Source organism: Podarcis bocagei, assembly GCF_964188305.1.
Source record: "Podarcis bocagei genome assembly, chromosome: 12".
Taxonomy (NCBI): domain Eukaryota; kingdom Metazoa; phylum Chordata; class Lepidosauria; order Squamata; family Lacertidae; genus Podarcis; species Podarcis bocagei.
This window is the reverse complement of record NC_138137.1, coordinates 2787312-2801283: the sequence shown is the minus strand read 5'-3', so window position 1 is coordinate 2801283 and position 13972 is coordinate 2787312. Positions and strand designations below refer to the sequence as shown.

General features: G+C 61.5%; 1 protein-coding gene across 1 annotated transcript in view; it reads right to left on the bottom strand.

The window, feature by feature from the left end:
- TPK1 (thiamin pyrophosphokinase 1) overlaps window positions 1-12444 on the bottom strand; it is a 448208-nt gene extending 435764 nt beyond the window's left edge. The window contains exon 1 of the mRNA XM_081165242.1: window positions 12431-12444. The gene's annotated coding sequence lies outside the window, so the exon portion shown is untranslated. The remainder of the gene's footprint in view (window positions 1-12430) is intronic.
- Window positions 12445-13972: the final 1528 nt, after the last annotated feature.

Below are 13972 nucleotides of genomic sequence, written 5' to 3'. Positions count from 1 at the left end.
AGTCCCATTCTTGTTATCCACTAATAGGGGGAAATGCTTCACAACTGCTGGTTATATATATTTACACAATGCTTATTTTGGACATTTTGAAAGCGTGTCCCCGCCCCCCCCTTTGTATTAAATGAACCACAGCTTCCTTCAACAGATGAAGCGAAAGAGCATTCCCTGGTTTTACTGCATGGAGGTATTGATGGAGAGAGCGCAGTATTAAAACAGGTATATGGCAGGGAGGTGATTTAAATGATACATAGATGATTTTGGTGAGACTAAATGTTTTCTAGCCACAGCTAACACTGTGAATAACTAGCTGGAGTTTTTTTAACATGGTCATTTGCCAGGTAAAATGTGCAGTAGATTAGTTCTCAAGACTGCTGGCAGATACTGGGGCCAGTGTCTCCAGAACTTTTGGGCTGGACCTCTTCAGCATCTAGGTCAGAGCACCAAGGATGTACATGTAGAGGGAACATCCAGTAGCCTGTGGTCCAAAATGACAAAGTCCAAACTTTATCTAAAACTGACCACCTTAACTGCTGTTAATGAGAACTAGGCCCAAAAGGCAGGAGGCTGGGAAAAGGTGTGGTATTCAACTAAGTTCAACTAAGTTTTACCCAGAGTAGACCCACTGAAATAGAGTAACTTAGTCATGCTCATTACTACCCAATTTCAAGACATTTCAGAATATATTTTTCTCTATAAAGAATTGCTCTTCAAGGCATGTGATGAGCTCAGTTTTACAGTTACCGCAGGTAGAACTCCCAAACCACGATGAAACCTGCTTAGATATCTCATCTCTTTAGTTTCTTCTGTTGTTATTAAATTCTAAATATTCTCTTATTCACATAGCAACACATACACAAATGTGTGCACACAGATCAGTTGAGTTCAGGACAAGCAGAATAGGAGCCTAGGGGGCGGGGCCCAGGCTCACCTTCGCCACAGCTTTAAGAGGCCTCATTGGGGTCTGGGACATCGCTGCTGCTGCATCGTGAGTGTCGGAGAAGGCCTCTCCCTCCTCAGGCTCACTCCATCCGGCCTAGGGGGCGGGGCCCAGGCTCACCTTCGCCACAGCTTTAAGAGGCCTCATTGGGGTCTGGGACATCGCTGCTGCTGCATCGTGAGTGTCGGAGAAGGCCTCTCCCTCCTCAGGCTCACTCCATCCGGCCTAGGGGGCGGGGCCCAGGCTCACCTTCGCCACAGCTTTAAGAGGCCTCATTGGGGTCTGGGACATCGCTGCTGCTGCATCGTGAGTGTCGGAGAAGGCCTCTCCCTCCTCAGGCTCACTCCATCCGGCCTAGGGGGCGGGGCCCAGGCTCACCTTCGCCACAGCTTTAAGAGGCCTCATTGAGGCCTGGGACATTGCTGCTGCTGCATCGTGAGTGTCGGAGAAGGCCTCTCCCTCCTCAGGCTCACTCCATCCGGCCTAGGGGGCGGGGCCCAGGCTCACCTTCGCCACAGCTTTAAGAGGCCTCATTGGGGTCTGGGACATCGCTGCTGCTGCATCGTGAGTGTCGGAGAAGGCCTCTCCCTCCTCAGGCTCACTCCATCCGGCCTAGGGGGCGGGGCCCAGGCTCACCTTCGCCACAGCTTTAAGAGGCCTCATCGGGGTCTGGGACATCGCTGCTGCTGCATCGTGAGTGCTGGAGAAGGCCTCTCCCTCCTCAGGCTCACTCCATCCGGCCTAGGGGGCGGGGCCCAGGCTCACCTTCGCCACAGCTTTAAGAGGCCTCATTGAGGCCTGGGACATCGCTGCTGCTGCATCGTGAGTGTCGGAGAAGGCCTCTCCCTCCTCAGGCTCACTCCATCCGGCCTAGGGGGCGGGGCCCAGGCTCACCTTCGCCACAGCTTTAAGAGGCCTCATTGGGGTCTGGGACATCGCTGCTGCTGCATCGTGAGTGTTGGAGAAGGCCTCTCCCTCCTCAGGCTCACTCCATCCGGCCTAGGGGGCGGGGCCCAGGCTCACCTTCGCCACAGCTTTAAGAGGCCTCATTGGGGTCTGGGACATCGCTGCTGCTGCATCGTGAGTGTCGGAGAAGGCCTCTCCCTCCTCAGGCTCATTCCATCCGGCCTAGGGGGCGGGGCCCAGGCTCACCTTCGCCACAGCTTTAAGAGGCCTCATTGGGGTCTGGGACATCGCTGCTGCTGCATCGTGAGTGTCGGAGAAGGCCTCTCCCTCCTCAGGCTCACTCCATCCGGCCTAGGGGGCGGGGCCCAGGCTCACCTTCGCCACAGCTTTGGGAGGCCTCATTGGGGTCTGGGACATCGCTGCTGCTGCATCGTGAGTGTCGGAGAAGGCCTCTCCCTCCTCAGGCTCACTCCATCCGGCCTAGGGGGCGGGGCCCAGGCTCACCTTCGCCACAGCTTTGGGAGGCCTCATTGGGGTCTGGGACATCGCTGCTGCTGCATCGTGAGTGTCGGAGAAGGCCTCTCCCTCCTCAGGCTCACTCCATCCGGCCTAGGGGGCGGGGCCCAGGCTCACCTTCGCCACAGCTTTAAGAGGCCTCATCGGGGTCTGGGACATCGCTGCTGCTGCATCGTGAGTGTCGGAGAAGGCCTCTCCCTCCTCAGGCTCACTCCATCCGGCCTAGGGGGCGGGGCCCAGGCTCACCTTCGCCACAGCTTTAAGAGGCCTCATTGGGGTCTGGGACATCGCTGCTGCTGCATCGTGAGTGCTGGAGAAGGCCTCTCCCTCCTCAGGCTCACTCCATCCGGCCTAGGGGGCGGGGCCCAGGCTCACCTTCGCCACAGCTTTAAGAGGCCTCATTGGGGTCTGGGACATCGCTGCTGCTGCATCGTGAGTGTTGGAGAAGGCCTCTCCCTCCTCAGGCTCATTCCATCCGGCCTAGGGGGCGGGGCCCAGGCTCACCTTCGCCACAGCTTTAAGAGGCCTCATTGGGGTCTGGGACATCGCTGCTGCTGCATCGTGAGTGTCGGAGAAGGCCTCTCCCTCCTCAGGCTCATTCCATCCGGCCTAGGGGGCGGGGCCCAGGCTCACCTTCGCCACAGCTTTAAGAGGCCTCATTGGGGTCTGGGACATCGCTGCTGCTGCATCGTGAGTGTCGGAGAAGGCCTCTCCCTCCTCAGGCTCACTCCATCCGTCCTAGGGGGCGGGGCCCAAGCTCACCTTCGCCACAGCTTTAAGAGGCCTCATCGGGGTCTGGGACATCGCTGCTGCTGCATCGTGAGTGTCGGAGAAGGCCTCTCCCTCCTCAGGCTCACTCCATCCGTCCTAGGGGGCGGGGCCCAGGCTAACCTTCGCCACAGCTTTAAGAGGCCTCATTGGGGTCTGGGACATCGCTGCTGCTGCATCGTGAGTGTCGGAGAAGGCCTCTCCCTCCTCAGGCTCACTCCATCCGGCCTAGGGGGCGGGGCCCAGGCTCACCTTCGCCACAGCTTTAAGAGGCCTCATTGGGGTCTGGGACATCGCTGCTGCTGCATCGTGAGTGTCGGAGAAGGCCTCTCCCTCCTCAGGCTCATTCCATCCGGCCTAGGGGGCGGGGCCCAGGCTCACCTTCGCCACAGCTTTAAGAGGCCTCATTGGGGTCTGGGACATCGCTGCTGCTGCATCGTGAGTGTCGGAGAAGGCCTCTCCCTCCTCAGGCTCACTCCATCCGGCCTAGGGGGCGGGGCCCAGGCTCACCTTCGCCACAGCTTTAAGAGGCCTCATTGGGGTCTGGGACATCGCTGCTGCTGCATCGTGAATGTCGGAGAAGGCCTCTCCCTCCTCAGGCTAATTCCATCCGGCCTAGGGGGCGGGGCCCAGGCTCACCTTCGCCACAGCTTTAAGAGGCCTCATTGGGGTCTGGGACATCGCTGCTGCTGCATCGTGAGTGTCGGAGAAGGCCTCTCCCTCCTCAGGCTCATTCCATCCGGCCTAGGGGGCGGGGCCCAGGCTCACCTTCGCCACAGCTTTAAGAGGCCTCATCGGGGTCTGGGACATCGCTGCTGCTGCATCGTGCGTGTCGGAGAAGGCCTCTCCCTCCTCAGGCTCACTCCATCCGGCCTAGGGGGCGGGGCCCAGGCTCACCTTCGCCACAGCTTTAAGAGGCCTCATCGGGGTCTGGGACATCGCTGCTGCTGCATCGTGAGTGTCGGAGAAGGCCTCTCCCTCCTCAGGCTCACTCCATCCGGCCTAGGGGGCGGGGCCCAGGCTCACCTTCGCCACAGCTTTAAGAGGCCTCATTGGGGTCTGGGACATCGCTGCTGCTGCATCGTGAGTGTCGGAGAAGGCCTCTCCCTCCTCAGGCTCATTCCATCCGGCCTAGGGGGCGGGGCCCAGGCTCACCTTCGCCACAGCTTTAAGAGGCCTCATCGGGGTCTGGGACATCGCTGCTGCTGCATCGTGAGTGTCGGAGAAGGCCTCTCCCTCCTCAGGCTCACTCCATCCGGCCTAGGGGGCGGGGCCCAGGCTCACCTTCGCCACAGCTTTAAGAGGCCTCATCGGGGTCTGGGACATCGCTGCTGCTGCATCGTGAGTGTCGGAGAAGGCCTCTCCCTCCTCAGGCTCACTCCATCCGGCCTAGGGGGCGGGGCCCAGGCTCACCTTCGCCACAGCTTTAAGAGGCCTCATTGGGGTCTGGGACATCGCTGCTGCTGCATCGTGAGTGTCGGAGAAGGCCTCTCCCTCCTCAGGCTCACTCCATCCGGCCTAGGGGGCGGGGCCCAGGCTCACCTTCGCCACAGCTTTAAGAGGCCTCATTGGGGTCTGGGACATCGCTGCTGCTGCATCGTGAGTGTCGGAGAAGGCCTCTCCCTCCTCAGGCTCACTCCATCCGGCCTAGGGGGCGGGGCCCAGGCTCACCTTCGCCACAGCTTTAAGAGGCCTCATTGGGGTCTGGGACATCGCTGCTGCTGCATCGTGAGTGTCGGAGAAGGCCTCTCCCTCCTCAGGCTCACTCCATCCGGCCTAGGGGGCGGGGCCCAGGCTCACCTTCGCCACAGCTTTAAGAGGCCTCATTGGGGTCTGGGACATCGCTGCTGCTGCATCGTGAGTGTCGGAGAAGGCCTCTCCCTCCTCAGGCTCACTCCATCCGGCCTAGGGGGCGGGGCCCAGGCTCACCTTCGCCACAGCTTTAAGAGGCCTCATTGGGGTCTGGGACATCGCTGCTGCTGCATCGTGAGTGCTGGAGAAGGCCTCTCCCTCCTCAGGCTCACTCCATCCGGCCTAGGGGGCGGGGCCCAGGCTCACCTTCGCCACAGCTTTGGGAGGCCTCATTGGGGTCTGGGACATCGCTGCTGCTGCATCGTGAGTGTCGGAGAAGGCCTCTCCCTCCTCAGGCTAATTCCATCCGGCCTAGGGGGCGGGGCCCAGGCTCACCTTCGCCACAGCTTTAAGAGGCCTCATCGGGGTCTGGGACATCGCTGCTGCTGCATCGTGCGTGTCGGAGAAGGCCTCTCCCTCCTCAGGCTCACTCCATCCGGCCTAGGGGGCGGGGCCCAGGCTCACCTTCGCCACAGCTTTAAGAGGCCTCATCGGGGTCTGGGACATCGCTGCTGCTGCATCGTGAGTGTCGGAGAAGGCCTCTCCCTCCTCAGGCTCATTCCATCCGGCCTAGGGGGCGGGGCCCAGGCTCACCTTCGCCACAGCTTTAAGAGGCCTCATCGGGGTCTGGGACATCGCTGCTGCTGCATCGTGAGTGCTGGAGAAGGCCTCTCCCTCCTCAGGCTCACTCCATCCGGCCTAGGGGGCGGGGCCCAGGCTCACCTTCGCCACAGCTTTAAGAGACCTCATCGGGGTCTGGGACATCGCTGCTGCTGCATCGTGAGTGTCGGAGAAGGCCTCTCCCTCCTCAGGCTCACTCCATCCGGCCTAGGGGGCGGGGCCCAGGCTCACTTTCGCCACAGCTTTAAGAGGCCTCATTGGGGTCTGGGACATCGCTGCTGCTGCATCGTGAGTGTCAGAGAAGGCCTCTCCCTCCTCAGGCTCACTCCATCCGGCCTAGGGGGCGGGGCCCAGGCTCACCTTCGCCACAGCTTTAAGAGGCCTCATCGGGGTCTGGGACATCGCTGCTGCTGCATCGTGAGTGTCGGAGAAGGCCTCTCCCTCCTCAGGCTCACTCCATCCGGCCTAGGGGGCGGGGCCCAGGCTCACCTTCGCCACAGCTTTAAGAGGCCTCATCGGGGTCTGGGACATCGCTGCTGCTGCATCGTGAGTGTCGGAGAAGGCCTCTCCCTCCTCAGGCTCATTCCATCCGGCCTAGGGGGCGGGGCCCAGGCTCACCTCCGTAATAGCTTTAAGAGGCCTCGTTGGGGCCTGGGACATCGCTGCTGCTGCATCGTGAGTGTCGGAGAAGGCCTCTCCCTCCTCAGGCTCATTCCATCCGGCCTAGGGGGCGGGGCCCAGGCTCACCTTCGCCACAGCTTTAAGAGGCCTCATCGGGGTCTGGGACATCGCTGCTGCTGCATCGTGAGTGCTGGAGAAGGCGTCTCCCTCCTCAGGCTCACTCCATCCGGCCTAGGGGGCGGGGCCCAGGCTCACCTTCGCCACAGCTTTAAGAGGCCTCATTGGGGTCTGGGACATCGCTGCTGCTGCATCGTGAGTGTCGGAGAAGGCCTCTCCCTCCTCAGGCTCATTCCATCCGGCCTAGGGGGCGGGGCCCAGGCTCACCTTCGCCACAGCTTTAAGAGGCCTCATTGGGGTCTGGGACATCGCTGCTGCTGCATCGTGAGTGTCGGAGAAGGCCTCTCCCTCCTCAGGCTCACTCCATCCGTCCTAGGGGGCGGGGCCCAGGCTCACCTTCGCCACAGCTTTAAGAGGCCTCATTGGGGTCTGGGACATCGCTGCTGCTGCATCGTGAGTGTCGGAGAAGGCCTCTCCCTCCTCAGGCTCATTCCATCCGGCCTAGGGGGCGGGGCCCAGGCTCACCTTCGCCACAGCTTTAAGAGGCCTCATCGGGGTCTGGGACATCGCTGCTGCTGCATCGTGAGTGTCGGAGAAGGCCTCTCCCTCCTCAGGCTCACTCCATCCGGCCTAGGGGGCGGGGCCCAGGCTCACCTTCGCCACAGCTTTAAGAGGCCTCATTGGGGTCTGGGACATCGCTGCTGCTGCATCGTGAGTGTCGGAGAAGGCCTCTCCCTCCTCAGGCTAATTCCATCCGGCCTAGGGGGCGGGGCCCAGGCTCACCTTCGCCACAGCTTTAAGAGGCCTCATCGGGGTCTGGGACATCGCTGCTGCTGCATCGTGAGTGTCGGAGAAGGCCTCTCCCTCCTCAGGCTCACTCCATCCGGCCTAGGGGGCGGGGCCCAGGCTCACCTTCGCCACAGCTTTAAGAGGCCTCATCGGGGTCTGGGACATCGCTGCTGCTGCATCGTGAGTGTCGGAGAAGGCCTCTCCCTCCTCAGGCTCATTCCATCCAGCCTAGGGGGCGGGGCCCAGGCTCACCTTCGCCACAGCTTTAAGAGGCCTCATTGGGGTCTGGGACATCGCTGCTGCTGCATCGTGAGTGTCGGAGAAGGCCTCTCCCTCCTCAGGCTCATTCCATCCGGCCTAGGGGGCGGGGCCCAGGCTCACCTCCGTAATAGCTTTAAGAGGCCTCGTTGGGGCCTGGGACATCGCTGCTGCTGCATCGTGAGTGTCGGAGAAGGCCTCTCCCTCCTCAGGCTCATTCCATCCGGCCTAGGGGGCGGGGCCCAGGCTCACCTTCGCCACAGCTTTAAGAGGCCTCATCGGGGTCTGGGACATCGCTGCTGCTGCATCGTGAGTGCTGGAGAAGGCCTCTCCCTCCTCAGGCTCACTCCATCCGGCCTAGGGGGCGGGGCCCAGGCTCACCTTCGCCACAGCTTTAAGAGGCCTCATTGGGGTCTGGGACATCGCTGCTGCTGCATCGTGAGTGTCGGAGAAGGCCTCTCCCTCCTCAGGCTCATTCCATCCGGCCTAGGGGGCGGGGCCCAGGCTCACCTTCGCCACAGCTTTAAGAGGCCTCATTGGGGTCTGGGACATCGCTGCTGCTGCATCGTGAGTGTCGGAGAAGGCCTCTCCCTCCTCAGGCTCACTCCATCCGTCCTAGGGGGCGGGGCCCAGGCTCACCTTCGCCACAGCTTTAAGAGGCCTCATTGGGGTCTGGGACATCGCTGCTGCTGCATCGTGAGTGTCGGAGAAGGCCTCTCCCTCCTCAGGCTCATTCCATCCGGCCTAGGGGGCGGGGCCCAGGCTCACCTTCGCCACAGCTTTAAGAGGCCTCATCGGGGTCTGGGACATCGCTGCTGCTGCATCGTGAGTGTCGGAGAAGGCCTCTCCCTCCTCAGGCTCACTCCATCCGGCCTAGGGGGCGGGGCCCAGGCTCACCTTCGCCACAGCTTTAAGAGGCCTCATTGGGGTCTGGGACATCGCTGCTGCTGCATCGTGAGTGTCGGAGAAGGCCTCTCCCTCCTCAGGCTAATTCCATCCGGCCTAGGGGGCGGGGCCCAGGCTCACCTTCGCCACAGCTTTAAGAGGCCTCATCGGGGTCTGGGACATCGCTGCTGCTGCATCGTGAGTGTCGGAGAAGGCCTCTCCCTCCTCAGGCTCACTCCATCCGGCCTAGGGGGCGGGGCCCAGGCTCACCTTCGCCACAGCTTTAAGAGGCCTCATTGGGGTCTGGGACATCGCTGCTGCTGCATCGTGAGTGTCGGAGAAGGCCTCTCCCTCCTCAGGCTCATTCCATCCGGCCTAGGGGGCGGGGCCCAGGCTCACCTTCGCCACAGCTTTAAGAGGCCTCATCGGGGTCTGGGACATCGCTGCTGCTGCATCGTGAGTGTCGGAGAAGGCCTCTCCCTCCTCAGGCTCACTCCATCCGGCCTAGGGGGCGGGGCCCAGGCTCACTTTCGCCACAGCTTTAAGAGGCCTCATCGGGGTCTGGGACATCGCTGCTGCTGCATCGTGAGTGTCGGAGAAGGCCTCTCCCTCCTCAGGCTCATTCCATCCGGCCTAGGGGGCGGGGCCCAGGCTCACCTTCGCCACAGCTTTAAGAGGCCTCATCGGGGTCTGGGACATCGCTGCTGCTGCATCGTGAGTGTCGGAGAAGGCCTCTCCCTCCTCAGGCTCACTCCATCCGGCCTAGGGGGCGGGGCCCAGGCTCACCTTCGCCACAGCTTTAAGAGGCCTCATTGGGGTCTGGGACATCGCTGCTGCTGCATCGTGAGTGTCGGAGAAGGCCTCTCCCTCCTCAGGCTAATTCCATCCGGCCTAGGGGGCGGGGCCCAGGCTCACCTTCGCCACAGCTTTAAGAGGCCTCATCGGGGTCTGGGACATCGCTGCTGCTGCATCGTGAGTGTCGGAGAAGGCCTCTCCCTCCTCAGGCTCACTCCATCCGGCCTAGGGGGCGGGGCCCAGGCTCACCTTCGCCACAGCTTTAAGAGGCCTCATTGGGGTCTGGGACATCGCTGCTGCTGCATCGTGAGTGTCGGAGAAGGCCTCTCCCTCCTCAGGCTCATTCCATCCGGCCTAGGGGGCGGGGCCCAGGCTCACCTTCGCCACAGCTTTAAGAGGCCTCATTGGGGTCTGGGACATCGCTGCTGCTGCATCGTGAGTGTTGGAGAAGGCCTCTCCCTCCTCAGGCTCACTCCATCCGGCCTAGGGGGCGGGGCCCAGGCTCACCTTCGCCACAGCTTTAAGAGGCCTCATTGGGGTCTGGGACATCGCTGCTGCTGCATCGTGAGTGTTGGAGAAGGCCTCTCCCTCCTCAGGCTCATTCCATCCGGCCTAGGGGGCGGGGCCCAGGCTCACCTTCGCCACAGCTTTAAGAGGCCTCATTGGGGTCTGGGACATCGCTGCTGCTGCATCGTGAGTGTCGGAGAAGGCCTCTCCCTCCTCAGGCTCACTCCATCCGTCCTAGGGGGCGGGGCCCAGGCTCACCTTCGCCACAGCTTTAAGAGGCCTCATTGGGGTCTGGGACATCGCTGCTGCTGCATCGTGAGTGTCGGAGAAGGCCTCTCCCTCCTCAGGCTCATTCCATCCGGCCTAGGGGGCGGGGCCCAGGCTCACCTTCGCCACAGCTTTAAGAGGCCTCATCGGGGTCTGGGACATCGCTGCTGCTGCATCGTGAGTGTCGGAGAAGGCCTCTCCCTCCTCAGGCTCACTCCATCCGGCCTAGGGGGCGGGGCCCAGGCTCACCTTCGCCACAGCTTTAAGAGGCCTCATTGGGGTCTGGGACATCGCTGCTGCTGCATCGTGAGTGTCGGAGAAGGCCTCTCCCTCCTCAGGCTAATTCCATCCGGCCTAGGGGGCGGGGCCCAGGCTCACCTTCGCCACAGCTTTAAGAGGCCTCATCGGGGTCTGGGACATCGCTGCTGCTGCATCGTGAGTGTCGGAGAAGGCCTCTCCCTCCTCAGGCTCACTCCATCCGGCCTAGGGGGCGGGGCCCAGGCTCACCTTCGCCACAGCTTTAAGAGGCCTCATTGGGGTCTGGGACATCGCTGCTGCTGCATCGTGAGTGTCGGAGAAGGCCTCTCCCTCCTCAGGCTCATTCCATCCGGCCTAGGGGGCGGGGCCCAGGCTCACCTTCGCCACAGCTTTAAGAGGCCTCATCGGGGTCTGGGACATCGCTGCTGCTGCATCGTGAGTGTTGGAGAAGGCCTCTCCCTCCTCAGGCTCATTCCATCCGGCCTAGGGGGCGGGGCCCAGGCTCACCTTCGCCACAGCTTTAAGAGGCCTCATCGGGGTCTGGGACATCGCTGCTGCTGCATCGTGAGTGTCGGAGAAGGCCTCTCCCTCCTCAGGCTCACTCCATCCGGCCTAGGGGGCGGGGCCCAGGCTCACCTTCGCCACAGCTTTAAGAGGCCTCATCGGGGTCTGGGACATCGCTGCTGCTGCATCGTGAGTGTCGGAGAAGGCCTCTCCCTCCTCAGGCTCACTCCATCCGGCCTAGGGGGCGGGGCCCAGGCTCACCTTCGCCACAGCTTTAAGAGGCCTCATTGGGGTCTGGGACATCGCTGCTGCTGCATCGTGAGTGTCGGAGAAGGCCTCTCCCTCCTCAGGCTCACTCCATCCGGCCTAGGGGGCGGGGCCCAGGCTCACCTTCGCCACAGCTTTAAGAGGCCTCATCGGGGTCTGGGACATCGCTGCTGCTGCATCGTGAGTGTCGGAGAAGGCCTCTCCCTCCTCAGGCTCACTCCATCCGGCCTAGGGGGCGGGGCCCAGGCTCACCTTCGCCACAGCTTTAAGAGGCCTCATCGGGGTCTGGGACATCGCTGCTGCTGCATCGTGAGTGTCGGAGAAGGCCTCTCCCTCCTCAGGCTCACTCCATCCGGCCTAGGGGGCGGGGCCCAGGCTCACCTTCGCCACAGCTTTAAGAGGCCTCATTGGGGTCTGGGACATCGCTGCTGCTGCATCGTGAGTGTCGGAGAAGGCCTCTCCCTCCTCAGGCTCACTCCATCCGGCCTAGGGGGCGGGGCCCAGGCTCACCTTCGCCACAGCTTTAAGAGGCCTCATCGGGGTCTGGGACATCGCTGCTGCTGCATCGTGAGTGTCGGAGAAGGCCTCTCCCTCCTCAGGCTCACTCCATCCGGCCTAGGGGGCGGGGCCCAGGCTCACCTTCGCCACAGCTTTAAGAGGCCTCATTGGGGTCTGGGACATCGCTGCTGCTGCATCGTGAGTGTCGGAGAAGGCCTCTCCCTCCTCAGGCTCACTCCATCCGGCCTAGGGGGCGGGGCCCAGGCTCACCTTCGCCACAGCTTTAAGAGGCCTCATTGGCGTCTGGGACATCGCTGCTGCTGCATCGTGAGTGTCGGAGAAGGCCTCTCCCTCCTCAGGCTCATTCCATCCGGCCTAGGGGGCGGGGCCCAGGCTCACCTTCGCCACAGCCTTAAGAGGCCTCATCGGGGTCTGGGACATCGCTGCTGCTGCATCGTGAGTGTCGGAGAAGGCCTCTCCCTCCTCAGGCTCATTCCATCCGGCCTAGGGGGCGGGGCCCAGGCTCACCTTCGCCACAGCTTTAAGAGGCCTCATCGGGGTCTGGGACATCGCTGCTGCTGCATCGTGAGTGTCGGAGAAGGCCTCTCCCTCCTCAGGCTCACTCCATCCGGCCTAGGGGGCGGGGCCCAGGCTCACCTTCGCCACAGCTTTAAGAGGCCTCATCGGGGTCTGGGACATCGCTGCTGCTGCATCGTGCGTGTCGGAGAAGGCCTCTCCCTCCTCAGGCTCACTCCATCCGGCCTAGGGGGCGGGGCCCAGGCTCACCTTCGCCACAGCTTTAAGAGGCCTCATCGGGGTCTGTGACATCGCTGCTGCTGCATCGTGCGTGTCGGAGAAGGCCTCTCCCTCCTCGGGCTCACACCATCCGGCCTAGGGGGCGGGGCCCAGGCTCACCTTCGCCACAGCCTTAAGAGGCCTCATCGGGGTCTGGGACATCGCTGCTGCTGCATCGTGAGTGTCGGAGAAGGCCTCTCCCTCCTCAGGCTAATTCCATCCGGCCTAGGGGGCGGGGCCCAGGCTCACCTCCGTAATAGCTTTAAGGACACTGGTGCTGCTGCAGCATATGTTAAACATGTTTGTATATATTTTAAGGTGTTTTAAAGGTGTTTTTATTGTTTACTTTGTTGTACCACCGTGAATGGTGGTTTTTATCTATGTATTTTTGTTTTGTTCCGTTTTGTTTTGTTTTGGGGTCGGACATTGAGTGGGGTGGGGATTGGTTTTGTTTGGGCATAATTGTTTTGGTTGTTTTGTTTTCTATTTGTAAATGGAGGTTAGTATGAGGCTTGGGATTGCTACCGTGAAGGGGCGAGGGAGGTATGGCGGTGGGGGCAGATGTTATAGGCGAAGGGGATCGAGATACGGATATGCTTGTACCCCTTCCAATCTGCGCCCCATCCCGAGAGACGAGGGTAGGGTGAGCAAGGATTACTCACCTCCTTCACTGGTGCTGTGCAATGCCAGGTCTATAGGCAACAAAACCGCTACCCTGCGAGATTTCTTTACCTCGCAGGGAGTCGACCTGGCTTGTGTGACGGAGACCTGGGTGCGCAAAGGGGTAACTGTTACCTTACGAGAGATGGCGCCCCCGGGTTTCACCGTCCTCCACCAGTCACGGACTGTGGGCCGGGGGGGAGGGGTGGCAGTATTAATCCGGGAAGATTGTTCTTTCAGGGCTCTACCATCGCCATCGATCCCCGGCATTGAATGTGTTGGCCTAGTGTGGGGCTCCGAGGAGAGCTTGGCTGTCTGGCTGGTGTACCGGCCACCTAGCGCACCAGCAGCCACCCTGTCAGGCCTGCTGGAGGCAGTGGCCGGCTGGGCCTTGGAGTTCCCTAACCTATTGGTATTGGGAGACTTCAACTTCCACGCTGATGCCACTCCCTCCTCACAGGCTCTGGACCTGGTGTCTTCCATGGCGACACTAGGGCTCTCCCAGTTTGTTTCGGGCCCCACACATCAAGCAGGCCACACGCTGGATTTGATCTTTGGCGCCGGTATAGATGTGATCATGTCTCCTTCGATGAAGGTGCCATGGTCTGATCACTACGCTCTGAAAGCCAGGATTGACTTTCCACCCCCACCCTGCTTAGGTGGCGAGCTGATTTGGGCTCGCCCGCAGAGGCTGATGGACCCTGCTAGATTCCGTCAAGCCTTGCGGGACCTTGCTCCCCCTGGCGACTCATTGACTGAGCTTGTTGAGGGCTGGAATACCCAGCTCCTGGCAGCCATCGATGAGATCGCACCTAAGCGCCCTCTGCGACCCCGCAGAAACCGGGCTCCCTGGTTTACCGAGGAGCTTCGGAAAATGAAGCGGGACGTCAGACGGCTAGAGCGAGTATGGCAGGGTGCCCGTGACGGAGCCTCAAGAACATCTTATAGGGTTTTTATGAAAACCTATGAGATGGCAGTGAAGGCCGCTAAGAAGTCTTACTTCTCAGCCTCCATTGCATCCGCTAGCTCTCGCCCGGCGCAATTATTTAGTATAATTCGGTCTTTAACGTCCCTTGAAGGACAGCCAAATTTAAATAACAATCTGACACACAGCTGTGAGGCATTTGCGAGCTTTTTTGCGGAGAAGGTCCT